This window comes from Polyodon spathula, chromosome 28 (assembly GCF_017654505.1).
Source record: "Polyodon spathula isolate WHYD16114869_AA chromosome 28, ASM1765450v1, whole genome shotgun sequence".
Taxonomy (NCBI): domain Eukaryota; kingdom Metazoa; phylum Chordata; class Actinopteri; order Acipenseriformes; family Polyodontidae; genus Polyodon; species Polyodon spathula.
Genome location: NC_054561.1, coordinates 4,592,481 through 4,619,563, shown reverse-complemented (window position 1 = coordinate 4,619,563; position 27,083 = coordinate 4,592,481). Strand labels below are relative to the sequence as shown.

The following is a 27,083-nucleotide window of genomic DNA, read 5'->3' as shown; positions in this document are numbered from 1 at the left end:
TTTTCAAATATCTTATAAATTAGAATCTACACGCCTTTATCTCCAATTCTCTTTTTATTCCTGAAGAAACTGCCAATTTGGTCTTGAAGCATTACTTTCAACCTTAGTTGGTCCAATAAAAGGAATCATTAAACATTCAACAGCTCTAATTTAATGAGTCATCAATTTTACAATAAATTACTTTATACCATAACAGCAAGAAACTCCAAGACAAAACAGAATTTTTTTTCTTTCGGTGACATTATAAAACTATGTAGGGTAACGATGGTCAAAAAAATATTTTAAAATTACATCTGTCCTTGTTTCTTCTTCTTATTCACTCTTATAACCCTTAGACAAATGTACCCTAGAAAGTAATGTATACTGTAGATAATGTAGTGTAACGTATGTAGTAATTGAAAGGAAGTATGTGGGACCCAGAATTATGTACAGTTTGTACCCAATGTAGTTCTGATAGGTACCACAGGCGGAAAAGAAACAATGTTTCCCAGAGCCTGTAGCACAGGTTAATCAGCCACGTGCTACATCTAAGATCAATTAAGGGTGCTTTAAAGGTGTCGAGGGAAAAGAGAATCAGAGAGAGGCAGAGACTGAGAGACAAAGAGACAAAGAAAAACATGAGTTTGTGTAGTGCATCAGGAAGTGTGCGAATTGGATAGCGAAAATCAGTAAACAGCTGTCTGACAGACAGATAAGGCTAAACTGGTTTCGTGTGGAACTAGGTTTCGTCTTGCTTTGTAAAACTTGTGTTTGTTTTGCCGTGCCTTCTGCACAAGGACACTGCACCAAGAATAAAAACACAGACAAATCGCCTGTTTTAAACCAAATTTCCCATGGTTGATAATTGTTTTTACTATGGAAAACAGTGGACAACAATCCTGGATAAGCGCAAAAGCACGTAAAAGACACACACTTGCTACATATGGTGGAGAATGCGGACACCCGCATAAAAACTGTTTGTGTGTAAAAAAAAAAAAAAAGTACAAAATACAATAATCATGGAAGATTTACTAAAAGGAAGGAGGCGGAGTCACAATGCCAGAAGTCATTGCCCTAATGAGGTACTGAAAGTGTCAGTCATGGATCGGAAAAGACATGATTGAACTAGCTATTGCAGGGGGCGTGACTGAAGGTATAATAGGGGATGTGATGATGTAATCTGTTCTTTTGATGTGGTTACTGAAATGACCCGTGTAAGAGACGGAAGTAATTTATTATCGTGAGTGTTTCGTGTTTTGTTTGTTTTCTTGGTCTAACTGTTTTGTCATTTCATTGTTAGATGGCTAAACACTAACTGGGAACTGTCGCTACAAGCCAGCACCAAACCCGGACTACACCACTGCGCACTACTGTTTCATGAACGGTTGTCTTTCACCACACCTGCACAAGGGCACTCACTATCGGGAGAGGTGACTGTGTCTGTGTTCTGTGTTACTTATTAGTGTCTTATTGTTTCGGGACTGAAACCCTGGTTTTGCACAGAGGGATACACATTGCTGTGTACCGCCCGTGCTTATTATTTAAGTGTTGTTGACACACAACCCAGACAAACAGAGGAGCTGTTTTATTGAACTTTCACTGTCTTATGGGTGTTACTCCTGAGTACTGCACCAACTGCACATGTCCACTGCAAACCACCTGTTACACAAGGGTAGACGAACTTATTGATAGATTGGGAACCGCTCGATACCTGGCTACTCTAGACCTAACAAAAGAGTTGACATGTACCGTTAAGCAAGCCAGGGAATAAACTGCTTTTTCTACCCCCAGTGGGTTATTTCAATATGCAGTGTTACCTTTTGGTCTCCACAGTGTACCAGCCACCTTCTAACGCATGATGGACCGAATACTGTGACCCCATCGGGAGTTTGTGGCAGCCTACCTAGATGGCATGATCATTCATAGCAGGGACTGGGCATCCCATTTAAACAGGGTACAGGCAGCTCTAGACTCCATTAGAGCAGCGGGTCTGACAGTAAGGGTACCATTGGCCTAGAGGAAGCCAAATATTTGGGGTACTTGATTGGGACAGGTTTGATGAAACCCCAAGTCACAAAAGTTGAGGCTATCCAGGAACGGCCATGACCAATCAATAAAAAAACTAGGTTAAAGCATGTGTCGGATTAGCTGGGTATTGCCACAGATTTATACCGAACTTTGACAGACTAGGGGACAAGTAATGATGAAATGGACAAAGGAAGAAGAATTTGTGTTTCAGTTCTTAAAGGAGGTATTGTGTAACCACCCTGTTTTAATCACTCCTGATTTCTCTAGGGAGTTTGTTTTACAAACTGACGCATGTGAGATGGGGTTAGGAGCAGTACTCTCACAGGAATATGGAGGAGAGGAACACCTGGTACTATATATTGGCCAGAAACGAAACCCCCAAGAAAGAAAATATGCAACTGTTGAAAAGGCGTGACTACCAATAAAATGGACTGGGGAAAAGATTCAGGTTGCAGATCATGCACCTCTGACTTGGGTGCAACAGAATAAGGACAGGAATGTATGGATCACAAGGTGGTTCTTGAGTTTACAACTTTTCAATTTTGCAATTGAGCACAAGGCCAGGGCAAAGCAGGAAAATGCAGATGCATTGTCTCGCACTCACACCTTTTTTGCACAGGTCACTCGCTCTGATGGGTCTGAGCTGAGGGGGAGGATGTGTTGTGTAACATATGGTCAATAATTGAAGGGAAGTATGTGGGACCCAGAATTATGCAATTTGAACCAAATTACCTGTGATTGATAATTGTTTTTACACTGGAAAACAGCGGACAACGATGCTGAGAGAGTGCAAAAGGCAGGTAAAAAACATGCACTTCCTACAGTAAATAACGAGGTACAGTAAAGCATATTAATAAACATGGAAAATCAGGGTAAACTACGGTTAATGTATAGCCATAGGAAAAACATGGTAAAAATGCAAAAATAGCATGCAAAAATACAGTGGTAAATTTTATAAGTGAACCCAGACATGGTTTCTCCTAGAGAAGTTTTTACCGATCTTCAGTGGCTCCCATTGAAATTCAGAATTTACCAGCCATACTGCTCTTTTAAAATTACATCATAATATCTAGTTGTTTTATTAAGCTTTTAGTAATTTAGTTTAAATTGCAGTAAATGGTTGCTTTGAGACAGCAATTCTGTGAATGATGCTACATATGTGTCACTGTGGCAAAGTGGTTAACAGTGTGCAGGTGATCAATAATCAGACAAACGAGAATAATCCAGGTGCAATGAAGGTTGAATTGTATAATCCAATGCCTGTTGGCTAACAGCAGTAAATAATAACAATGTTAATGAAGAGGTGTGTATTGCCCCGAAATAATAACCTGTTTCAGTTCACTCCTACGTAACACATACACAAACACAAACAACGGTCCATTGTACATGCTCTAGTATTCATGGTGAATACAGTTCTTTAGTTACAACAAAAGTGCAGTGTTGTTGATCCGGGTTTAATGCTGGCTTTTGGCAACAGCTCTGGATCATGTTAGCCGTCCAAATAATTACAAACAGTATTATTAACGACAAACAAAAACAAACAAAACACTCACGTTTCACAGCACAGGTTCTCCCTCTGGTCATTTAACGTAACCATTCACAAAGGAACAGATCACATCACTACGTCCTCTTTTTATAACGTCACCTATGATCTCTTGGTCAAAGAGCGCATCTGCTCCTCCAATCCATGGATGCCACGTTGTTTCCCGTACTGGTCATTGAGTTTGTATACCATAGCTTTGCCCCCTTTCTAGATGGACGACTTCCACCTAACCCTGCCTGCCTGGGAATAAACTGTTGTGCCATTTAGTACAGGGTATTCTGTTCCATTTATGCAGCTGCCTCGAAGGTCGGGAGGGAGACCTAACACCAAGAACCATTCGATCTCTGTCACAGTCACAAACACACCTTTCTAATATCTTGTACTGTATATAACCACAAGCATAAAAATACAGTCGGCGCCACTTTATCGGGACACCTCAGGAGAAGGAAAAATATCCCGAATAAGCAGCTGTCCCAATTAAACGAGGCAGTTGAGATGACCTTTGTCACATTTTTTTTTTATTCCAAAACAAAACAAGAAATGAAAAAGAATTAAATCACAAGGCGAAACACCTGCAGTGTTGACATGGCAACTTTCTCTTTCAACAGCAGCCTGAGAAACCACAAGAGACCCCTCCTTCTTCAAGAGTTCAATGTAGTTTTACGCAATTTACACAAGTCACATTGTAATTACATACTTACTGTACTGTGCTAGACAACCTGTCTTGCTCTGGAAAGCTTTTGAAAATACTGTATCCCATTTAAACAGCATAAATAGCATTGGGAAGAACCATCTCCCAGAGCTGTATCCCATTTAAGCAGAAATCCTGATTATCAGTATCCCGATTAGGTGACGCCAACTGTGCCATCATTATGATTACATCAGTGGCTTATTATCTTTACATAACACATGCCCTGCTGTTGACATAAAGAAAACTAACTTTATGAATCTATTATGTCTTGGTCACCTTGTCATCTCTTAGTACATATCACATAAGATGCCAAGAAATAATTCCCATACAGTGGCATCAAATATATTAGTTCGCTGACTTTTTCATGAATTAGGGTGTTTAAAAACAAAAGCAACACACCAATGCTGTTCACATAAGCCTGTTGTAGACTGGGGACTGTGTTCAGTTGTTTACACTGCGTTAATCGGTTTATGGAATTTACAACTAGTCTCAAAAGGCCGCCAGTATAGGAAATTACAAAGAAACCCTGCAGTTGTTGGATGGGCTTCTGTACTGTACCAGTTTCTTCTTACCACATGTTGGCAGGTTCTCTACATTAACCTCTTAATCCCTTTTTTCTCCTGAGTGACCTTAGCTAATGCGAATCTGTTATCCTAAATTGGATGTCACCTTGCATGAAAACAAGCTTCAGCATCAACACAAACTGAAGAAATATAGTATATAAAGCCTGTTAGGAGGCTTTATACACCTAACAGATAGAAACACGTTTCTTCACTTTGTCGATTTCCCTTCACCTTTTTAGTTGTTATTTACTCTCATTCTTCATTAGCTACACAGTTACAATTCTACAACAATTAAAAAAACCGCATAATCATATTCATAGCACAAGCCACTAAATTAAGCATCAGGGTTTTTATCTCTCATTTGGGAGCATTTTTCCTGTTGGACAAAGAAGATGCTAAATAATAATGAAATAAAATGTCATTTTGCAAACTAATTTCATACTTTATATAATGCAGGGCTGGGTGAAGAATTAGTCAAAAAAATTGACTGCTTCAGTGTAGGCTTTTATTTAAGATATCATTTAGATTAAAAACTTGCCCCTGGGCTTTATTAAGACTAACATTACACAAAAATACATCTCTGAACATGATCTGGCATTTGATCTACTCAGCAACTGCTTGTCCTTCATTGGCACAGTAGAGTTTAATTTCCATAGTAACTGAAGTTTTAAAATAATAAGAAAAACTTATCAGCAAACTAGCTCCTTGCACATCTTGCATTAATACATCATTCTGTTGCATACAACCTCAACAACATTTTCAGCCACATAACTATAATTCCCCTTATAAAATGACAAGAAATCATGGTAAAGCTAAGGTGAGCAAGGTAAAACAAAAATACTCATTGCAAAGCATTGTAAAAATCACGGTTAACCCAAGTAAAGCATTATAAATATATTAATATGCATAGGCATGCATACAAAGAGAAAGGTATACTGCAATAAAGACATTTACCAGGGTAAAGGTTTGCACATACGATATGACATTCAGGTTACTGAGTTATAGGGATGGCAGTATGAAATAACCCTAGTAGCTGTTTTTAATGAGCAGCAAAAGAAAACATAAAAAACTTTAAAATTGCTGGATTTCATTTAATTGTACTTGTGCTCCTATTAATCATCAATAATTTTTGCATTTTCAGCATACTATGTTTCTATATTTTAGTGTTATTTCAGTTTTGCCCTTGTCTTCACCCGGTAGGTTCTGTTCTTTACACCCATTAGAAAACTGCTTGACATCTTGCTAGGATTCATTGAATTGATGGTTCTACACCTCTCAAAATCAAAAGTATTCAATTTCTCAAATCACTTACATTTAAATGTTTGCCTTCCCAGCTAACATTACCATTCACAGCATTATGCAATTGTGTTCCCTCCCCCTTGAACTGAGAACAAAGCATCTGAGATGCATTCTAACTGCCTGTTTTGTCCTCTCTTTTTGTCTGCAATCTGAACAAAAGTTCAGTATTAGCTGTTGATGGCATGTTTTCCATTTACCAGCTGCATTACTATAATAATAATAATTATTAAAAAAAACTCATCAAATATCTATTGTTCATTTTTTTTTATATAGGGCACCCATTTACCAGTCCGTTTTGTTTTTTGGACTGCCTTTCCTTACAATACTACAAATATTCATAGTTAACATCTTGAAAAACTGCTTACCTCTGATCCGAACAATGCTGTGGATGCATCTTACATTTCAACATATGAATAAAGGAAACTCCCAATGTGTACTTTGATTATTCACAAGCCTTGCAAATAACAGCAAGCCTGTTGGTTAATATCTGATGCAACAGTTCATTTCCCACCCTAGGTACCTGAACCAGGTATCATTTCCTTCTTTCTATTGTCTGTTGCCTGTGATACTGCATTAAGCTAAAGCTTGGGGTTTCCCGACCCAACTCGCAAGTAATTTTATGTGACGTGAGAGAGGCGAGAGAGGAATCATGGTTGTTTCACCTGTTTCAGGTGGTTGGGGAAATATTTTCTAATGTTGAATCCAGATAAAATGCTAGTGGTATCACAGATTCAACTAAAAGGAATTGTGGGATTACATTAGCTCGACCCTCGCAGTCTCCCTTCAAAACTTAAACTAGAAATTAAGAGTTTGGGGGTCATCTTTGATTCTGATCTAGCATTTGCGATTCATATTTTACTAAAATGTCTTTTTACCATTTGAGAAATATAGCCAAACTTGGACTAATTATTTCCGTATCTGAAGCAGAGACACTAATGCATGCCTTTGTTTCATCTAGAATTGATTATTGTAATGCACTTTTTCTGGTGTTCCAAAACATGTGGTATCCCGTTTGTTGTTCAGAAGTTTTGTTGTGGGTGAATCTTAGGTCCAGAGAAAGCTTGTAGAGGGATCTGGTCTCTTTACACTGGCTCCCTGTGCAGTATAGAATTGATTTTAAGATTTTGCTGTTAACTTACAAGGCCCTGAATGGATTAGCACCTAACTATTTGCAAGAGCTACTGACCCCGTATCTTCCAAACTGCACTCTCACAGGATGCTTTTTCTTGTAGGGCTTCATTTGTCAGTGAAGCTGGGACCGTTACAGTTTTCAAGTCAAGACTAAAAATGCACTTTTATAAAATGGCTTTCTTATCTTAGTGGGTTTCAATGCAACTTTTAAATTGCTGCTTTTGTAATATGCATACACTGTTATTTAAATGGTCTGATTGTGGCAGTTGTATGTGTGACATGCTACACAAATGCATTGTGGTTTGTTCTTTTTATCTGCCATGTACTGTTCAGTGCTTTGCGATACCTTTGTATAAAAAACACTATATAAATGCAATAAATAAATAAATACATACATCAGTAAATATTTAACAATGTAAGACTATAAGATTATGCTAGGTAGAAATAAATATTTTTACAGGATTGCTTCTGAAAAGACGACTCCTTCTGATTTTCTAAAGTGGGATGGGAAAGTTTGTTAAGGTTGCACAGGCTTTAACATCACTTAAAAAAAATCCAAAGTAGGACTTTTCAGAAGCATTTGTTTATTTTTTGCTTAGTTAGTATTAAAATAATATTCTAAGCAAAAACATAAATGTACAACTATTAGAAGAAATAGACATGTACAGTAAAGTAAATACATATATACTTACTATTTGCATCAACAACAAATACACACACATATACTGTAAAGAAATCACCCTAGTTAAAACATAGCAGCATGTCATAATGTGAAAGCATGGTAATGTACAGTGTAGGTAAACATTACAAATCCCAAAGAGGTATAAATCTCAGTACCGGAGTACATCAGCAAAAATGTCAGTGCTCCAGATGAGGGGAAAATTAGCGTCCAACTGCTTTTAAAACCCTCAATGAGGATGTTGATTGCCAATGATTGGTACTCAGTTGTAAAGGTGAGAGAAGGCAGCTTTTCTTGTTTTTAAATTAAAACATTAATTAATTTATTCATTTAACACTTGCCCATAAATACTTCTTAACAGCAACTACAACTATGAGTATGAATACCAGCACAGCCCTAATACTCATGCTAACAGGTGCTTCAGGAGGAGAGGGCATGCAAGTAACTAATTTAACTGGGTTACAGTGCAAGTACTTGACTTTTTCTACAGTATGCACAGACTCATTAAGTCCTAAGCACCCAGGGACTTGCCTCAGTTTGCATGTCACGACAACATAATTAACTGAACACCCTGCCTTAACTTAGATCTCAAAACAAATAAATATATTACTAAGCAGGCACAGAATTGTTAACAATTGCAAACACAGCTGAAGAGCTACTAAATGAAAGGGTACAGAATCAGAGTCTTCCAGTTCACCTGTTACTGCTTTAATTATATATCTTTACACATGTAGGCATGGAATATTTTATGTATGCCACCTTCTTGACCAGGTCCCCCTTGAAAAAGAGATTTCAATCTCAAAGGGACTTTCTTGGTTATAACTGGATATTAGGATTTTTGTGAACAAAACAAAGCATTGTCTGTCTTCTTTAAATGTTACTTCAGAATGCAAGCACAAATATGCAGACACACTTACAACACTTACACACATCTACCTACAGTATATACAACATAAATACATGGAACATCTTTATAAAAGTTTAATCTTTATAGATGTAACTATTTATATGACAACTAAGTCATATAATAAGCTCCCTAAAGTTTTTTTGTTTTACAATGTTACCAGTGATGAAATCTAACCATTGAATACTGTAAAAAGTCACATGATTACAATTAGATTTTGTCTAATGTGTTTACTGTACAGCAGTAAAAATATAACATCTGTATTTGAATATAATGGCATCCAAAAAATAAAGTGTTCAAAGGGAGGCACAGGGGTATGATTCAAGCAAGATGGTTGTACGGTATATCAAGCTTGAAACAAATGCGATCACTATGTAGTATTTTTAAATACGAAGTACTGTATATGGTAGTTTTCAAACTGAATTACACACCTTGCCAATATCCTCATGAAGATTAAGCGCAAATGTTTGTAAATGTGGTCTTTGTGTTTTATATATCAAAACAAGATATAATCAAAATAACCTTTCATACATAGCCTGTAAATTATGTGAATTGTTACAGCTGTGTTCTTGTTTTCCTTTGTCTTCTCTTTTAATATTATTTAGATATTCTTTTTGCATCATGTTCAGAACCTTGGGACTCTTTACCATGATTAACTATTGACAGATTATGGCTGCCATGCAGCAAGCTTTAGAAAGTGGGTCATACCAAACCAATCGTGCTCAGTGATGGTAGAATGGTTTACTGTCTGGGAGGAAGTATCATGATCATGCTAACAATTACATTTTTGTAACGGACATGGATATATATATATATATATATATATATATAGTCAATATTATTTTATAACAAAGAGAGCATAATGCTCAGTTTCAATCAAAATGATACCAATACATCATGATGTGTTTGAAATGGTAAAATGACAGTATTTCAAATTTTAAAAAAAGTACTTTATTGACATTTTTGTTCTGTTTTGTTTTGTTTTTTTCTACCTAATATATAGTCAGTGGATTCTGGAATATTAAATGGATTGTATTACTTTCTAAACACACATTTACACCACCTGCAAAGTAATATTTAGCGCTTACAGTAACAATTTAATTAGCTTAACCCAAATTACAAAAAATTATCATCAACAGTTGTTTTTCCAACTAACCCTTCCTTCAGCTAACAAGACATTTATTTCAAACAGATGTTTTAAGAAATAAGTTACAGGTTTGTACAACAAACTATATAATGCATTTATTGTAAATATTAAAGTTGATATTAATATTATAAATAGTTGATAAAAAATAAAAGCTATGGCTGTAATGGATTTGGTGATTTTCTAAATTTGCTTTAAGAGACAGTGGCGCTGGAAAGTTGTGTGGGGGGTGATATGATGGTTCCTCAGCTGCTGCAGACGATCAGCGACGGTATCAGGTTTCTGCAGTGAGATGACTGGGCTCATTCCTGCAGCACTGAAACCTCGATCTCTCACATCACACCGATAAACAGCTCAAATACCAACTCGGCTTACCAGCCCCCACTCTCCAACTTTCTGTTTTCCTCATGCAAAAATCCCCTTGCTTAAAGTTAAGCTTTCATTCTTTCTACCAGAGAAGGCTGGGAAGCACTGTTTTCCAACAACTACTGAGCTACAAGTCGCCATGCTCTCTGCCTATTAAAAGCTTTCCACTGTGCACAGAAAAGTATTTTGAAGCTATTCCCAGAGTGGACTGGGACTCAGAACCACTTGGGTTGCTTGTTTCTGTTCATGCTATTTTTGTACAAATAGTATAGGATTTTGCACTTCTCTAACAATCTCTAACTCCATGAAGTTTAAAGTTCATTTCATCACACATATTTTTTTCCTCCAGGAAAAAGCTGCTTGTTAGCCATTGCTGACAGAGATATTTTGATATTGTACTATTTAGAATAAAGTAATTACAGAACAACTACTTAGTATTTACAAAGCAGCAGACATTAATATATAATTTATATAAAAGTACAGTAAAACAATGAGCGAATAGGTTATCAGCATTGGTAATATTGCTTAGAGTTTATTGAAACGTAACTTTAAAACTTTACAACATATATTATTATGTTTACATAAACAAGCATACTACTCCTTCACAACAAAGGTTTTTACACTTTACTGTTCATACATGTCTGTGATTTACCATGCGTGTGTGTGCTTTACCATGTCTGTGTGTGCTTTACCATCCCTGTGTGTGCTTTACCATCCCTGTGTGTGCTTTACCATGCGTGTGTGTGCTTTACCATGACTTCACTTTGCTTTGACTAAATAATGAACATTGCAATGTTTTGACTAAATCTTTATGTATTGGGCCTTCCCTCACGTGTGGGAGTAAATCTGATATATCACTTATATCAGTATCTTCTATTTATTAAAAACATATCAACTTAGGAAATTATAAATCTTGTATAAGAAAGAAACTATTGGATTTGTCTTATTTTCTATACATATTCCATCCTATACATAGAACATTCGGCAAATGCTTGACACTTTTTATGCTTAAAAACACAATCTTTATTTTTGTAATGTATAATAATTTAAGATGTTGCATGTAGGTTGACATCATTTTGCATAGTTTGAGCAGCTTGTAGTTATAATAAGATACCCTACACACTGCATATTAACGTATATAGTAATAGGCAAGTGGTAAGCCAAATGTACATAATACCAGAATAGGAATGCATCAGTTTCACTAATAAAAAATCTAAAATCTTAAAATGTTACTTTCCCTTTAAGACTCTAGCAGAGTTACAATGATTGGTCACCAAGTGACACTGTGTACTGAATTAAATTTAAATGATAGCAACATCACAAGCATTGAATTGTTTTAAAATTATATCTTCTTTTTAATGCATTCACTGTGTTAATATTGTATCCTTGTAGTATGCTCTCGTAATTCACATTTATACAAGTTTGGAACTGATATTTATCTCTCTACTATATAACAATGTAATCCTTAAAATACATAGAATCAAAAGTTTTAATCATAAATGTTATATAACAAATGACAGGATTTTTTTTTCTTTTCCTGCTGTAATTCCATCACTAGGATGTGACGTGAGATTCTTAATAATTAAAAAAAAAAAAAAAGCGTTACAATTATTTTTGGTAATCTGATAGTGGCTGTGACAGGGCCTCCATTTAAACAAGAGGGGGGGTTTGGCACTGATCAGACACTTCACTGGAGAGATACTGTATGGATAAGTTTTGGACACTAGGCATAACAACAGATATGTACATGGTTAAATGGCTCCTGGGTGTTGCATTAGCCAGACCAGTAACGTGAGCTGCTCCTTATAATCAGGAAGCTTAGTTACAGTGCATTGGTCTGACAGCACCAAGGCAGAGATAATAGAAGCACACAGGCAGTTTTGGGGTGCAACACATCGATTCTGCTCATTATTATTCCGTTTACTTTCTGTTAAAAACAAAAACACACTTAAAAGACTCAACACCCAGTGCAAGATATGTGGTTTTGTCAAAGCCCTCCTTTTAATGATTTAATAGTTACTGTATTTAGATCCACCACTGTTTGGATCAATTTAATAGGACCTATGTTTCTTACGTATTGATATACAACAGTCTTAAAATCTCCTAACCTAGTTAAAGCATATTGGATTATATTCTCAGTTCCTAGTCTAAATGGCCAATAGAATATTTATATTCAGAAAGGCAATCAATAAAGTTAGAAAACTAGAAATAAACAACCTTTCAGAAAATAATTGCTCCAAATAGAATATGGAGTAAATAGTTGAGAATTTGGCCAATTATTTCATGAGCAAAACCAAACAGCATAGTCATTCAAATAGCCATAGTATAAAGATGCCAGCTCCAGAGGACTGTGACACCTGGAAGGCTTTGGTCAATGCAAATAATTATCAGTAAGAGAGCTTCTCTTAGGGTAGATATCAGCAAGCACTGCGTATGTGGTCACTTTATTAGGAACACTCTTCCCAATATGTTTCTTGTGTAAAACATCAGAAATAGATAGGAGCACATCAGAGCTAGCCCTAAAAGTCCAAGAGACTGTAACGAAAATTCAAGACAAAAAAGTAAATGTAAAGCCCTCAGTGAAATTATAGTCAAACTCCTGTCTTTAACTAAATTTTTATATGTAGATATCTTGAAGAGCTGTTGTTCAAAACGTATGAAATGCCTAATTTGATAATTTATCCATTTTGAGAAATTATGATACAAGCTCACTGCATAATCTGCAGAACTGATAACCTTTAAAACAACTTAAAAAAGCTGAAATGCTGACTGATGTACAAAACATGCAATAAATGTGTCTGTTTTAAATAATTAGAAACCTACAACACCAAGCAGGTATGTGAGAGATCGAATGATTCTTGGTGTTAGATTTCCCTCCCGACCTGTGAGGGCGCTGTGTAAAGGGAACAGAGTACCCTGGACTAAATGGCATGACAATTTATTCCTTAGGGTAGGTGGAAGTCATCATTTAGAAAGGGGGCTGAGCAATGGCACCCAAGTTCAATGACTCAGACGGAAGAAGGCGTGGCATCCGAGGATTGTAGGAGCGGATGCGCTCGTTAACATAGGGGTCATGAGCGAAGGTATAAATAGGAGGCGTAGTGAAAGTGATCGTTTCCTTTGTAAACAGTTAGAATACAACCTAGAAGGATACCCTGCCAATAGTGAAACGTGAGTGTTTGTTAAGTGTGTCTTGTAACATTGTTTGTTTTCATTGTCTGTTTCAAGATTACTAAAATGATCCGGAGCTGCAGCCACAGGCCAGCATCAAACCTGGAAACCAGCACTTCACTTGTCACTAGGAACTGTCTTCTCACCACAAGCACTTAAATCACGCACAGTAGGAACTGTGTCTGTGTTTTGTGTTTTGTGTGGGTGAAAAAGAACAGGACTTTTTGGTTGCTGGTCAAACCTGTGGGATTTACAAAAACAGAAGTGATACACACCTATGTACCAATTCCATCATTATTATTATTTACAGGTTTTACCGTAGGGTTCTAGAAATTATAATCATTAATACCACTTTGCCACAAGATCATAGCAGTGAAAGGAGAAAAAAAGGAACTGAAAGTTAATTGCTAATATGTTATTGTATAACACATTTTCTAAGCAGTTACTGTATTTCAAAACAAGTCGGAGTCTGTGCTTTTATTTTTCTACATTCAGATAAAGCACGGAAATCTGGGTGTAAAATCCTCAAAATAATTAAAAAGGTAAAAAAACTGGGCATTCTCAGTCCATCAGAACTCAATAGACCATTTTGCAGTTTCCTATAGCCTTCTATCAAAGTTGTCTGAGAGGTCAGATATCAAGCAGATAGTGCTAGACCCCACTTCTAAACTAAATGAACAGGGCAGGCAAGCGTGCGGTTAACCAGCTTTCAAAATACAAGATCCCTGGGTTTGTTGTTGCAGTAATGTCCAATTTACTAATATTTTCAGACCATCCCCCTTCCCTACTTTATTAAAGCAATTATATTGTGGTTAGCTTTTTCACACAACTAATTTCTTTGTTTTTGATTCAGAATACTTATTTCACTGGAGCTTTTTATGTCCCTGCACAGTTGTTTATTTACCTGAATCTCACTATGTCCAAAGTATTTGGCAACTGTGACATGCTAAATATTCCTGGACAGTATGGTTCTTCTCATGTAGAATGTGTAGTAAAGCACAGTGGGAAAGCCCATACTAATATAACAAATGCAAACATGCATAGTATAAGTATTATGTGGAAAGTCAAGTAGTCTTTTTTTTTATTTAGTGTTCTGAAGTTATGGATAAAACATAGGGAAACTGCAAAATTACTATGCAAATGAACATTAGGTAGTACTGCTATCTGTCCCATCACTGTCTGGATAAACCTTGGTTCTAACACTGATCTTTAGATTGACCCAGTGGGTTTCACCTTTACCACAAACAGGTGGCAGGCATTTTTGGCATCAACTGGCTAAGGAAACCTAATCCAGTTAAAACAAAATGAAAACTACAACAATATATCCCAAGCACCACTGTCCTGTTCATTAAAGCAATTACAGTTAATTCTTAACTATATAACACACAAGTGTTTAACATTTGTAAAAACTAGTACAATTCTTTGACAGCTGTTTTGATTACATTCCCTTACATTTATTTTTTAACTGGCAACTCAGATATATATATATATATATATATATATATATATATATATATATATATATATATATATATATATATATATATATATATATATATATAGTGTGTGACAGAGTTTATTGAAATAGAAGATCGAAATAGAACGACATTTGTAACCCGAACTATATGCAAGGTATTTGAACAACGAGTGTGGACTGTGATTTGGTTTTGGTAACATGGGAAACAGGCTTACCCTGCCTTAGAATTAGATAATAGTACAAAATAAGTGTTTAGTTTAGGGCCTGACATTGGTTAGGTTTTGTTTGTTTGTTTTGTTTTCCTGTTTAATAAAAGCGTGTGACAGCGTAAACCATTGAACATTCTGGTCAGCTGCTCTATTATCAAAGCGAGTAAATACACTGCGATAAACACAAGTTGTTACAATTTGGTTCTAGTTGGGTTCTTGCAGACGGAACTATGGAAAAGTGGTGTTACAAGCTATGGCCACGCAACAGCAAGCCACCATTGAACAAACAGCACAGGACTGACAGGAGTACGATGATTCAATTGTTATGGATTTGGACATATTGCTAAGTACTGTATGAATAAGAAGGACACGGAGTTCATGGAATGTCACATGGTTACTATGGTCAATAACTTTACTGTACCTGCCAGTTCTGAATTTATAATGCCTGTGCAAATAGAGGGAAATCCCATGGTGGCTTTACGAAATATTATCTGATATTTTCCAATTTCATGAATGGATAGGAAATCCAAGCAAAACCTTGAAAAACACAAAGACAAAAACAGAGAGGTCAGGCTAAACCTCAAAGGTTGTCAGGGGGGGAAATGGACAGGGAAAGGGACAGAGCCACAGAATAGATCACCTTCCCCTAGTGAGGCATCAGATGCACTTACTGAGCCTGTAGACAGGACCGAGGAAGGGTGGGATAAGACACAATTGTCCCAACTTGATTTTTCAAAATAGCAGATAGGGGATGCTAATTTTAAATATGCATTTAACCAGGTAATTGATACCGAAAGGGATTACTGGCAAAACAGGGATAGTGTGGGGGTACCTCATTTTATCGTAAAAGAAAATCTTGTATAGGGTGGTGTGACAGGAATGGCTGAGTGGTGACGTCAAGCCAGATGTGATGATGTCAAGCCAAGCACTGCAGGGATTTGGTACAATGGCGCTTGCACCACTTATTTGAACCAATAACAAAAATAAAATAAAAAGTTTTAACAAAAAAACTACTGCTCACAGAGCAAAAATAAATATTTAAACAAAAACAAATCTCGAACAGTCAGATACATAAAATACAACAAAACTAAGGTCAGGCTGGGCAATCGCTTTCACTGATCCTGCACTAAGTTTCTGTTTAAACTCACTGCTCTCATTCTCTCATCTGCACACCCACCCTGAACTGAGAGCGCTGCAGGTTTATATACCATGGCTGAAGGGTTTAACTAGATACTAATTATTCCATTACCCCTCGGCCATAATCTGCACGAGTGTATTAATTACGTGTGACTGCCGACTAGTTTAACAATGCAATAGCCGACAGCCACAAATTACCACAAGGTTTTAAATTGTGGATGGGGCTTCCCATCCACATTGCAAAAACAAAAGCTAAAAATAAACAAAAATCATGTACAGGTGGTTAAAACAAATGAGGGAGATTGGCATGAACAGTTTGTGGTTCTGAATCTTTTTAAAAATTGGTGATTTGGCATATAGCTCACAGTCATCTATTAGGGGGACATTTAGGGGTGCACAAAACCAGAGAGAGAATTACAAACAAAATTAATATCTCTATTTACCACCCACAAACAAACGGTTTGGTCGAGAGATTCAACAAAACTCTTAAGCATATGCTAAATAAAGCAATTCAGAAAAATGGAAAAGACTGGGATAGTTTTCTTCAGTATTTAATATTTGCTGTTAGAGCAGTTCCCCAGGCATCAACAGGTTTCTCCCCCTTTGAACTGCTATACAGAAGATGAAGGGTATTTTGGATGTAATGAGAGAGGTGTAAGGGTAAAATCTGGTAGAATATGTGGACACGTTGGCAAAGTTAAGACATTGTTTCAGAAAAATTTGTGAAAGTGCAGGAAGCACAAAAGAGAAGCTACAATATAGGGATGTATACTGGAGAATTGGCAGTAGGAGACAAAGTGATAGTACTGTTACCATCACATCTACATACATTAAAAGACAATGCCAGGTTTCTAAATGCAATAAAAACAGAACTTGATGTCTGTGGCAAATGCACTGGTACAGTTGAAAAGCGTGTTTTCTGTGTAGATTGTACTTAGAAAGCTGGAATAGAACTCTGAACAGACGGACAGAGCCTTTGAACTCTGTTTCACTCAAAGCCCTTTCACATTGCATAAGTTGTTATATTTTTGTTTTACTCTACTCATTACTTTTTATTTATGTTTTATAATTTTATATGTGCATACAGCATTCTACACCTGTTTACACAAAAGTTTATTGCTTAAAGCTTATTCTATTACAGTTTTTCATGTTTATGTATCGGTGCTCTTTTTGAAAGAAATAGGAAAAAAGTTTAATTTTCAATATAAATACAGTGTTTCTGTTCTGAAAATGTTATGTATGATGTTCATAAATAAAAAGATTAAGTTGTATCCAATTGTTTGTTTTTCATTTACATTCTCAAAGCCATTTTAAAATGGAGCCGCACTTTTTGTGGTGTGGCGGTTGCATGCAGTCCAAATCCTCGGTGGTTCTAGTGTTAAAGTGGGCAATTAAAGGGTTAATGAACAGGATGGAGTGGTTATTGTTGACAATGATTGGGTGATCACTGAATGATAAGAAAATCGAGTGTTCTTTAAAAGTGTTGTGGCAGAGATCGAATGACGCTAGGTATTTTTCTTTATTCTTTATTCCCTTTATTCCCGTGGGTAGGTGGAAGTCAGCCGGCTAGAAAAGGGATGGAGCTATGGTACCCAAACTCAATGACCTGAATGGGAAACGGTGTGGCATCTGCGGACTGGAGAAGTGGATGCGCTCGTTAACTCTTTGCACTTCATTAAAAATATCTGCATTTCTCAAAATGAATTAAAAAGGAACTAACCAAAACGCCTTCAACAGACCTGTGATAACATTGCCAATGGTAATACAATGTAAGAATATATATATATATATATATATATATATATATATATATATATATATATATATATATATATATACTCCTTTGACGAACATTTGACCACATCACATGGTGTAAGATGACATGCTACTCATTAGGGGATCTTACTGTACATGTGTAATTTTATGTTGTGTTAAATGTTCTTATCTGTGTAAAGTATCTACTGTAATGTATAATGCATAGTGTTTTTTTTTAAGTTTTGACAGGGCAACTTCTCTAACTCCATTAACTCCATATTGTTTAATATGTAAGTGTTTTAAAACAAATAAAAGATAAATCATGACCTAAGGTGATCTAGTACCATTTGGTTATTCAGGTATTTATCAGTTCCACTTTTCACTCTTTTTAGGTAGTTTGTCAGTCATGCAAATGTATATCTATGAACAGTTAATAACATATTTTACTAGCGGATTCTGAATCACTTTGTAACTAGGGCACTAGTCTTCACACAGAAATGTAAAATAAAAAAAAGAAAACTACACACACATACCTCAGCAAAACCCCTTAATGTCCCTTCTGTTTAGTTGGTTGTTACTAGTTTTGTGACTGAAAGTTGAATTTTTATTTCCCCCAAAATGGTTAAAAACCCTCAGTTCAAATGGTGCTGGAGTGTGCAATATTACACTTTTGGAGTACCGAAGCAACTTTTTTCTTTTTAAAAACTTATCATTCTCACCTCCACAGCTATGTAAAGAACACTACTATTTTGTGTTAATAATTTGTAATTCAGATTCTTAATTTTTAAGTTTCATAACATTTGTCAAATTACTTAAGCAACTCAGCTGGCTGGTCTAATTTCATTTTTTTATTTTTTTTTTTTATCAGCAATGACATCACTGGGAAAAAGATAGTTCTGCTTATCATGATAATATGCCCCAGCCCACACGAGCAGACAGTTCCACTGTGGTTGGTGTTATACTGGGTGGCTTCTCACACTTTTATTCTGTTACCTAGCTGCACAAACCAGCACACTGTGTATATATCTAAACAAGTAGGTGTAAGTATATACAGCATCCCTGAAGGTCTGAATGAAGCCATCAGCTATAAATATCCCAAGCACACAGGGGCTGCTGTGGGTCAGGTGAGAATGTTGCTATCACAGTGACAGATGCAGCTTTCTTAACCTCTACACTTAATGTTTCCCCCAAAACCCTAAGCGCACAAACAAACATTTATACATTATTCATGAAAACGACAGTGTGCTAGTCAGACGCGGTTCATTTTGGCAACTCTTATGAAAATATAGCACTCAAGTACTTTAATGCTAGTCCAGAGAGGCAGAGTAAAACTCTTGGGTTATTGATTTTCCTTTGTTGCCATGGGTAACAGAGTAAAATACATAAAAATATGAACTAAAGACAAACAAAGTATGGCAACGTCAGTTTGAGTAGCTAGGGTAGAATGATTGACAAGCTGAACATTCCAGGTCTACCCCCAAAGAAATACTGTCCCCCCCTTAAATGTTTCCTGGTTGAAACTGCTGAAATTCGTTAAATTCCATTAGATCCATTACAAATACAAAAGAGTATTAGTGCTAGTGCTAGTGCTAGTGGCCTGCCATAGAGATCTGTAATATAGGCGAGATCAGCCAAATTGTCATTTTGTTAGTTAACTCCAGCACCATCTAGTGCAGACAAGTGGATTGACAGCAAAACAAGGCATGCAACTAAAATTGGAGAGCAGCTCCTTACACAGCCTTATAAAAAAAATTGAGAACACAGTATTGTGGAAATGTATTTAGAACAACTAGAGCCTCTTTCACACTGGCATTACTACCCGGGTCTGCACCCGGGTGACAATCCTGCGTAGTGTGAAACCACATACCTGGGTTGTACTCGGGTTTACCCGGGTCCCAGCAACCCACAGCCATTCATGAGCTGATACAATAACAAACAGTCACGCCTGCAAGGACAGTTTTTTGTTTATTCTGTTTAGACATATTCTTGTCACTTGAGACACACCATGAGCCAGATTGCAGCAGGGATGAAGAGACATTCCAGAGAATGTTGGATGTAAGCGTCCGTAACAAGCTGCTTCCGGGGCACTGACACACACATTGTTTACTTGTGTCTGTCACCCAGGTCAACCCTGCTTTATCAAAAGCATTGTGAAATCACGTAGCCGACCCACATGACACCGGGTCCTGATCCGAGTAGGTTACGACCCGGGTAGAGCATGCCGGTGTGAAAGGGGCATAAAAATGATTGCAAATGTTATACAAAGGTAAATGGACAGTAACAAGGTTACTCATTCTTTAAATAATGTTCACATATTCCTCCAGAGCAATGTAAACACATTGCAGAGCCAAGCCATTCCAGTTTTAGACCTTATTGACAATGTTATGGCAGGTGATTTTTTTTCCAACCCTACAGACCTGACTGAAAATAGTATTTCTTTCCACACAATGATATGAATATTTAACCAAACCAACTGGTTTGGTTTTGTGCCAGTGCAACAAGTATATTACATATCAACTCTGTGTTTAAATCATCCAGCTACTCTGCTAATTATCTTTGGGGGTAGACCTGAAATGTTCAGCTTGTCAATCATTCTACCCTAGCTACCCAAACTGTGTATATATATATATATATATATATATATATATATATATATATTTCCTGCTCATTTCTATTCATCAAAAAAATCTCTTTATTTGTTTAAAAACACGACTTGCTGAGGGTCAAACAATGAACTAGTGACTGAGCTAGGATTTGAAATGATGATCTATTAATTACAAGCCTGGTTCTTTAACTACTGCACCACACAGCCTCCTCTCAATGATAGCACATAGGGCCCTCACCAAACCCTGAGAAACCATGGTAACTACATACACATGAATTTAGTCAATAAAACATTTAAGAATCATTATATAAGAAAATCTAAAAAATCAGTCAGCTATTTCAATATTGACAAGTTAATTGCACTTGAACAATCAAATGACAAGCCGTCTTTAATAATTTAAGCGACTACATAGATTCATGTATACCGATCAGTTAGGCAAACAATCAATGATCTGATGGGTATTAGTTAATTTAGTTATTTCATAAGCAATTAAATAACCTGTATATGAAGAGTACTATTATTTTATTGGACAAACTTGATATTAGCAGGTTCATTATCCCAAACTTCAAAAGATAACTTGTCATTTGTACAGTCCATCAATCATGTGTGGCCTACAGCCATCAATATAAAAACGGAATACTGACATTAGCAAAAGGTCACCAATTAAATGAACAATTCTAATTGAGACACATATAAGATACCTAATTAACTGTTAAAGTGATTGGTATGGATGCAAAGCCAACCTCTAATTCACATTAATGTGAACATGACAAAGACACGTTAGGTGTCGAAACACCTTGGTTGTTTGTCTGTCTGTTTTACGACCACGTTTTTGAACAAATAAAGACATTGTTTTGTATTGAATCCTTCTGAATCCATCCTTCTGCGAAATTAACTGTGATTAATCTTGCAATTACATATTTTTATTTTTGTGAATCTTGGTTTTAATCACATATTTAATTGATACAATTACTGCATTATTATTATTATTATTATTATTATTATTATTATTATTATTATTATTATTATTATTATTATCCAAAAAGTCCAGCATAAAAAAAATGTTGTCCTATTTCCCTAAATATTGTTGCCCCTTCGTTATAGATTTATATTTATTTACACAGAAGACAGACTCCAGCATTTGCTGTTAAATTGTTTGGACCAATGAAAAATTGCGAAATCACAATGAATGATTAAATGAATTGTTTAATTAAAAAATTGAAACTGATCATTGCTGGGGGCTTTGAAAGAGGCGCAGTGCTCAATTAGTGGGCAAAAGAGACGGAGAAAGCGAATCAGTGTGTAAGGAAACGACTGAAAAGGTAACTTGCGTGTTAATTTGGATAAACAGGTTTAGTCTGTCTCTGTTTAGAAAGTATTCTAACTGTTTAGTTTAGGGCCCGAGGAAGGGCTCGGTTTTGTTTTGTTTTGTTTTGTTTTGTTTATTTGATTTCTTGTAAACAATAAACATATACTACGGCATTTTTTGACATTTTGGTGTCTTGAAAATATAATTTGAAGAAGCACAACTTCTACGATGGTATCTGTACTAACAAGGGTTGGCTTTGTTATTACATATATATAATATATAATGTATGCTTATAAAATTGGTCTACTGTAAAACTTCAATTTTCAGCGTATCATTTTTTGATGTTACACATGTCAAGTTTTGGTTTCTGACGATGTACACACCACTTTCTGGCCCTACACTGATAAATAAAGACCAAAGAAAAACTCGCCGCTATGACAACTGTCTGGTTCTGGATATCATGACTTGATGTCCTTGGTGAAGAAATATACAGTTCACCCTGACTGTAATATTTCAGTGTGACTCTGAAATGCTGCAGTCAACTGCACTGTATGTTACAATGACAGACAGTTCAGTTAGCTAAGCAAGTTAAACAATACAAAATATAAGCAGTGTAAAGATATTGCATTGGCTTCACAATGGGATTATTGCAGTGAACTTGATCTAAATACCACTACAGATGATCAGGTTAACTATTGAGCTTTGCAAGATACACACGGTAATAGTTTCAGAATCGCATTCAAACCAGCATGTTTTGGCATTAAAACTTGGTTTGCTACAAACTAGTAGTCATTCTCTCACCATACCAATCAAATACCAAAACACCAATGCACACAATCCCAACAGTATTGCTGATAGATTGTAAACAGGAAAACGTATATTATCATCCTTATAGTATCATAGCAAAAAACAAAATAGAAAACATAGCATTATTCAATAAGGAACACTATCACATTTTTCTAATATACAGTGTGTTTTTAAATTATTGTGATAAATAAATAACCCCAGTTGATTTATATACTGGCCAGTATACCCCAATATAGTTTCAGAAAGTCTGGTTCCTTGTGTGTGCCATGTATTACTCCACAAGGAAGACATTCAAGCATTTCGAAGACACTGCAAAGTGGGCACATATGACTCGTATCAAATGTCTGTCAAGTGTCATTTTAGTTATAGAACATACACAAATCTAACGCATTAATACCAACACAGAAAGCGAGCCGAGAACGCAAGACTTCAATTAATGTTTTGGTGGGGGGAAAAAAAACACCAAAAAACAAATGTATGCCATTGATAACTAACTTTAAAAATTATAGATATACCAGCAATATTATTCACCACAGATATTTTTTTAACAGCAAAACGTTTCAGTCTTCAAAGTTAACAATAACATTTCAAAACACAAGCATTAACACGCACCATTCCACACACACACACAAAAAAAAACGTTATTTGTTTTGGTTTTTTTTTTTACCTTGCACAAACAAACTTTAAATCCAAACAACCAAGTTATAGTCAGACACTTTCACTCTTCCTTCAAGTCTTTTACTAAGGAGTGTTTATCCGAGTAGTCCCCGCCAGTCCCTTCTCCAGGGCAGCTGTTGCTGACGCAAGGATGTTTGAGTGAAACCTGAGAATTACTTCAGGTAGAAGAATCATCACTTCGCTCAAGCTTTCAGACACTTCTGATCGGCTCGAGCGGCAGCAAGGCAGCAGAGACTGTTTTAAGATATTAGGATTTGCCAGCTAGGTTAGCACTGGGGATAACGTGATGATGTCGTTTGATTTAACTTGAAGTTACATCAATGTATGTATTACTTAAGTAAAAGCAGAAGTAAGCTGGGTTACCCTATGAAAAAAATAATGTGCTCCACGTTTGGACGGTACTACATTATTTTGTACTTTGCTTTTTAAGTGTAAAAGCTACTGCATTATTACAATTTATAGTTGTTATACTGCAGTATGTAATTTTGCATGGGTGTATTTTAGTGTATCTTTTTGTTTTGTTTTTGTTTCTTTGTTTTTATCAATAATTAAGATAACTTCATGAAATTGGTGAGTTTCCACATCCTAACAATAAAGCACATCAGATTGTCTGTGACGTCTTAAAACAGTCGCTTCTTTAGGTCCGTGGTAAATTATGCTCGCTAAAACCAGTTATACTGGAATTGTGCTCCTGGTGTCACAGTGATGAGACTCGTGCTTCGGCATGGTTTTTCATGTGATTTGATGTTGAAGGCAGCCTTCCCATTTTGGCGGTTGAGCTGAATCAATTCTTAACCAATGTTACAGCAATATTGATATTGTTGGTTTTTAAAGGTATTCTGAACATGTAGTTATACAGTGTTATGTAACTTTTAGGAAGTTGTTATTGCAAAATAGCACTATTAATCCTTCCTCAGTCAAGGGCTGTCAGATCTGTTATCTTTACGATTGGGAGGGCAACTTGAATATGTTACAAAAGTCTGCTGGGTAGTTTACTTGACATGCTCCCTCGCATGCTGCATTGATGGACAACATAATTAGTGTGTATGCATTGCAGAGTTCATATGTCTTAATGAAATCTCTTCTGTCTGTAAACAGTTTTCACAAAGCAGTTTCCTTTAGCATAACATTGCCTTTGCTTTCAGGATCAGCAAGGCATGCATATTAACCTTCATTTGCCCTTAACTCTTTGCTAATAACTAACCTTCGTCAATTGGTGTTGGTATGATGACCCCTTTCCTCATCTAAGCCCTCTGTTAAATGTAGTGCTAAGGATTTGAAACATACTGTATCCGTTTTTACTTCTCTACAATAGGCTGCCTCTTCAGAAAAGTGGTTTCACCCTGAAGAACCATTAGCAGACTACAGCATCACTTGCACTGGCAACACAATGGGTTTGGAACAAATATAGCACAGTGGTCCTGATATAGCATAGGACAGGATCTGATACTGTTCAATGGCACAATAGTGGAGTATCTGTGTTCATTTGTTCATTCCATGACTGGTACCAGTATGTAAAAAATCCTATAGGAATCACTTTGATACCATTTTACCAATTGCTCGTAACCCGTTGTAGCTGCCATTGCCTTGTCTCTTAGTACAGGACCATTGCACTGCCATCGGGAATTATCTGTCTCTCAGTAGTATTTTAACAAAAACAAATATTTTCTCATATATTAATGCACTGGTGTAGTCTTTGGCATGAATGTAATTGTCAAGCCTCATATAGAGTAGGGAAAACTAGTCATAAAGAGGCTTTTTACTGATTCTACCCTTAAGTGCAGAAAATATAATGAATTGATAATTACACCATTAAAACGTACCATATGTTAGCTCTACAGCACTATATGTAATTACTGTAATATTTGTGTGATGTGCTGTATTGTATTTGGTTTCTTAAGATGGTACCACTAAGTTATTAAAACCTGTTAAAAAACAAACAAACCCACAAAAGTAGATTTTGGTACACTATAATTGTATAAATGAATAGCGGGGTTTTCAGTTTCAGTCTTGGATGTGTATAGCTATACTAGGAGAGCTGTTATTCAGTATCATTTGTATAGCTATTGCATACATGGTACACCTCAAGAGTGCTGGAGAAAAATAATTAATGATAAAACATAGGAAAAATGAGCTAATCATCTCAATCACTTACCTCACAGTACAGTGGTGTTATAATTCACCTGAGTTTCAATTAATTTTGTTCACGCATTGTAAGAACTGAGATATTGTGTGTTTTTTTTTATCTACAGGTCTTGTCTAAAGATGCCGGTACCTGGGCCAGTTCTAATTGCCTGCCATAGTATGTATACAGTATGCAATGTAGAATACAGCAGCGTTATATTTTATAAGTGCCTGTAATGCACAGCTATGTAGTGCAAGGATGCTGGTATCCAAATTAGCTGTCGTATAAATTCAACACAAGGGAATTGCGTGGCAGCTCATTTATAATGCCATGGATGACAGTATAATAACATGTTGTGTGTACCCGCTTGGCTTTTGGCATTGAAGCTGCCATTAATTTCTTCTGTATATTTATGAGAGGCTGATTTGTAATGAAGAATACTTTATAACATTACGACAACCCTGACATTTTGAACCCTGGGTTAATGAATAAGGCACATGGTTTGTAATAGTGGTTTATTTATTTCTTGCACAGCAATGCAGTCAGTTGATTAGCTGTGCTCTGCTCCATTTTAACAACTTGAGACAAACATAATTCCTAGAGCAACTTAATGAAAACAGTAGACGAAGATCCCTGTGGCTGACTTGGAATCGGGAATACTATGAGTTTACAATTGATTGAATATCTTCTCAGAAAACATACATGCATTATTCATGGATGACAAATTTGACTGAAGTGGGAACTAAATCTGCTCAGCAGAAGGAGCATCTTAATAACTATACAAAGGGAAGGAGAATGTACGTCATAGATATACCACTAGCACCCTCTAGTGTTAATGTGGAAATATTCAGTATATATACAATGCATTGTACATGACATACCCAGTAATGTACAGGACTGGCAATCATTTGGCTAGGGGTGCATCTAAAGCTGTGTGTTTGAGGTCACGGCTGATTCATTCAGTATGTAACGTTCAGCTTGACAGGTTCTGCTTGGTCCCATCTGGTGGCTGACCAGTAGGGGTCACTGTGGCATGGTAAGGCAAACCATCCCGAGAGGATTTCCTTACCCTGTGGGTCCGCCTGCCATCATCGACAACTCAGAGCGACCAGGATTTGAGCCTGTGAGCTTCCACAGAGTTGTAGTAGATTCATTAGTCATTCTATTTGTTATTACAAACATATTGTTAATGATATTGTAAGAAAGGATGTGTAGCACCTTTATTTAGACTCTTAGCAGTGCAATTAACATTTACAAAACAGTGTATGTTTTTTATTATTATTTATTTCTTGGCAGATTCCCTTACCCAGGTTGACTTACAGTTGTACAAAGTATCACAGTACAAAGTATGATATTGCAAATGATAATCTAGCAAATGATCACATTATAGAATATCACATTACAGAAAAGAGTAGTTGTAAAGTACAGTAAGATCAAATTCAAATAAGAGCAAAATAAATAATACAATTATAATTAACTTTAA

General features: G+C 36.2%; 1 protein-coding gene across 1 annotated transcript in view; it reads right to left on the bottom strand.

Annotated features, from left to right (window-relative positions):
• LOC121301950 (sodium channel protein type 4 subunit alpha B-like) overlaps window positions 1-23,537 on the bottom strand; it is a 57,411-nt gene extending 33,874 nt beyond the window's left edge. The window contains exon 1 of the mRNA XM_041231687.1: window positions 23,465-23,537. The gene's annotated coding sequence lies outside the window, so the exon portion shown is untranslated. The remainder of the gene's footprint in view (window positions 1-23,464) is intronic.
• Between the last annotated feature and the right edge of the window lie 3,546 nt (window positions 23,538-27,083).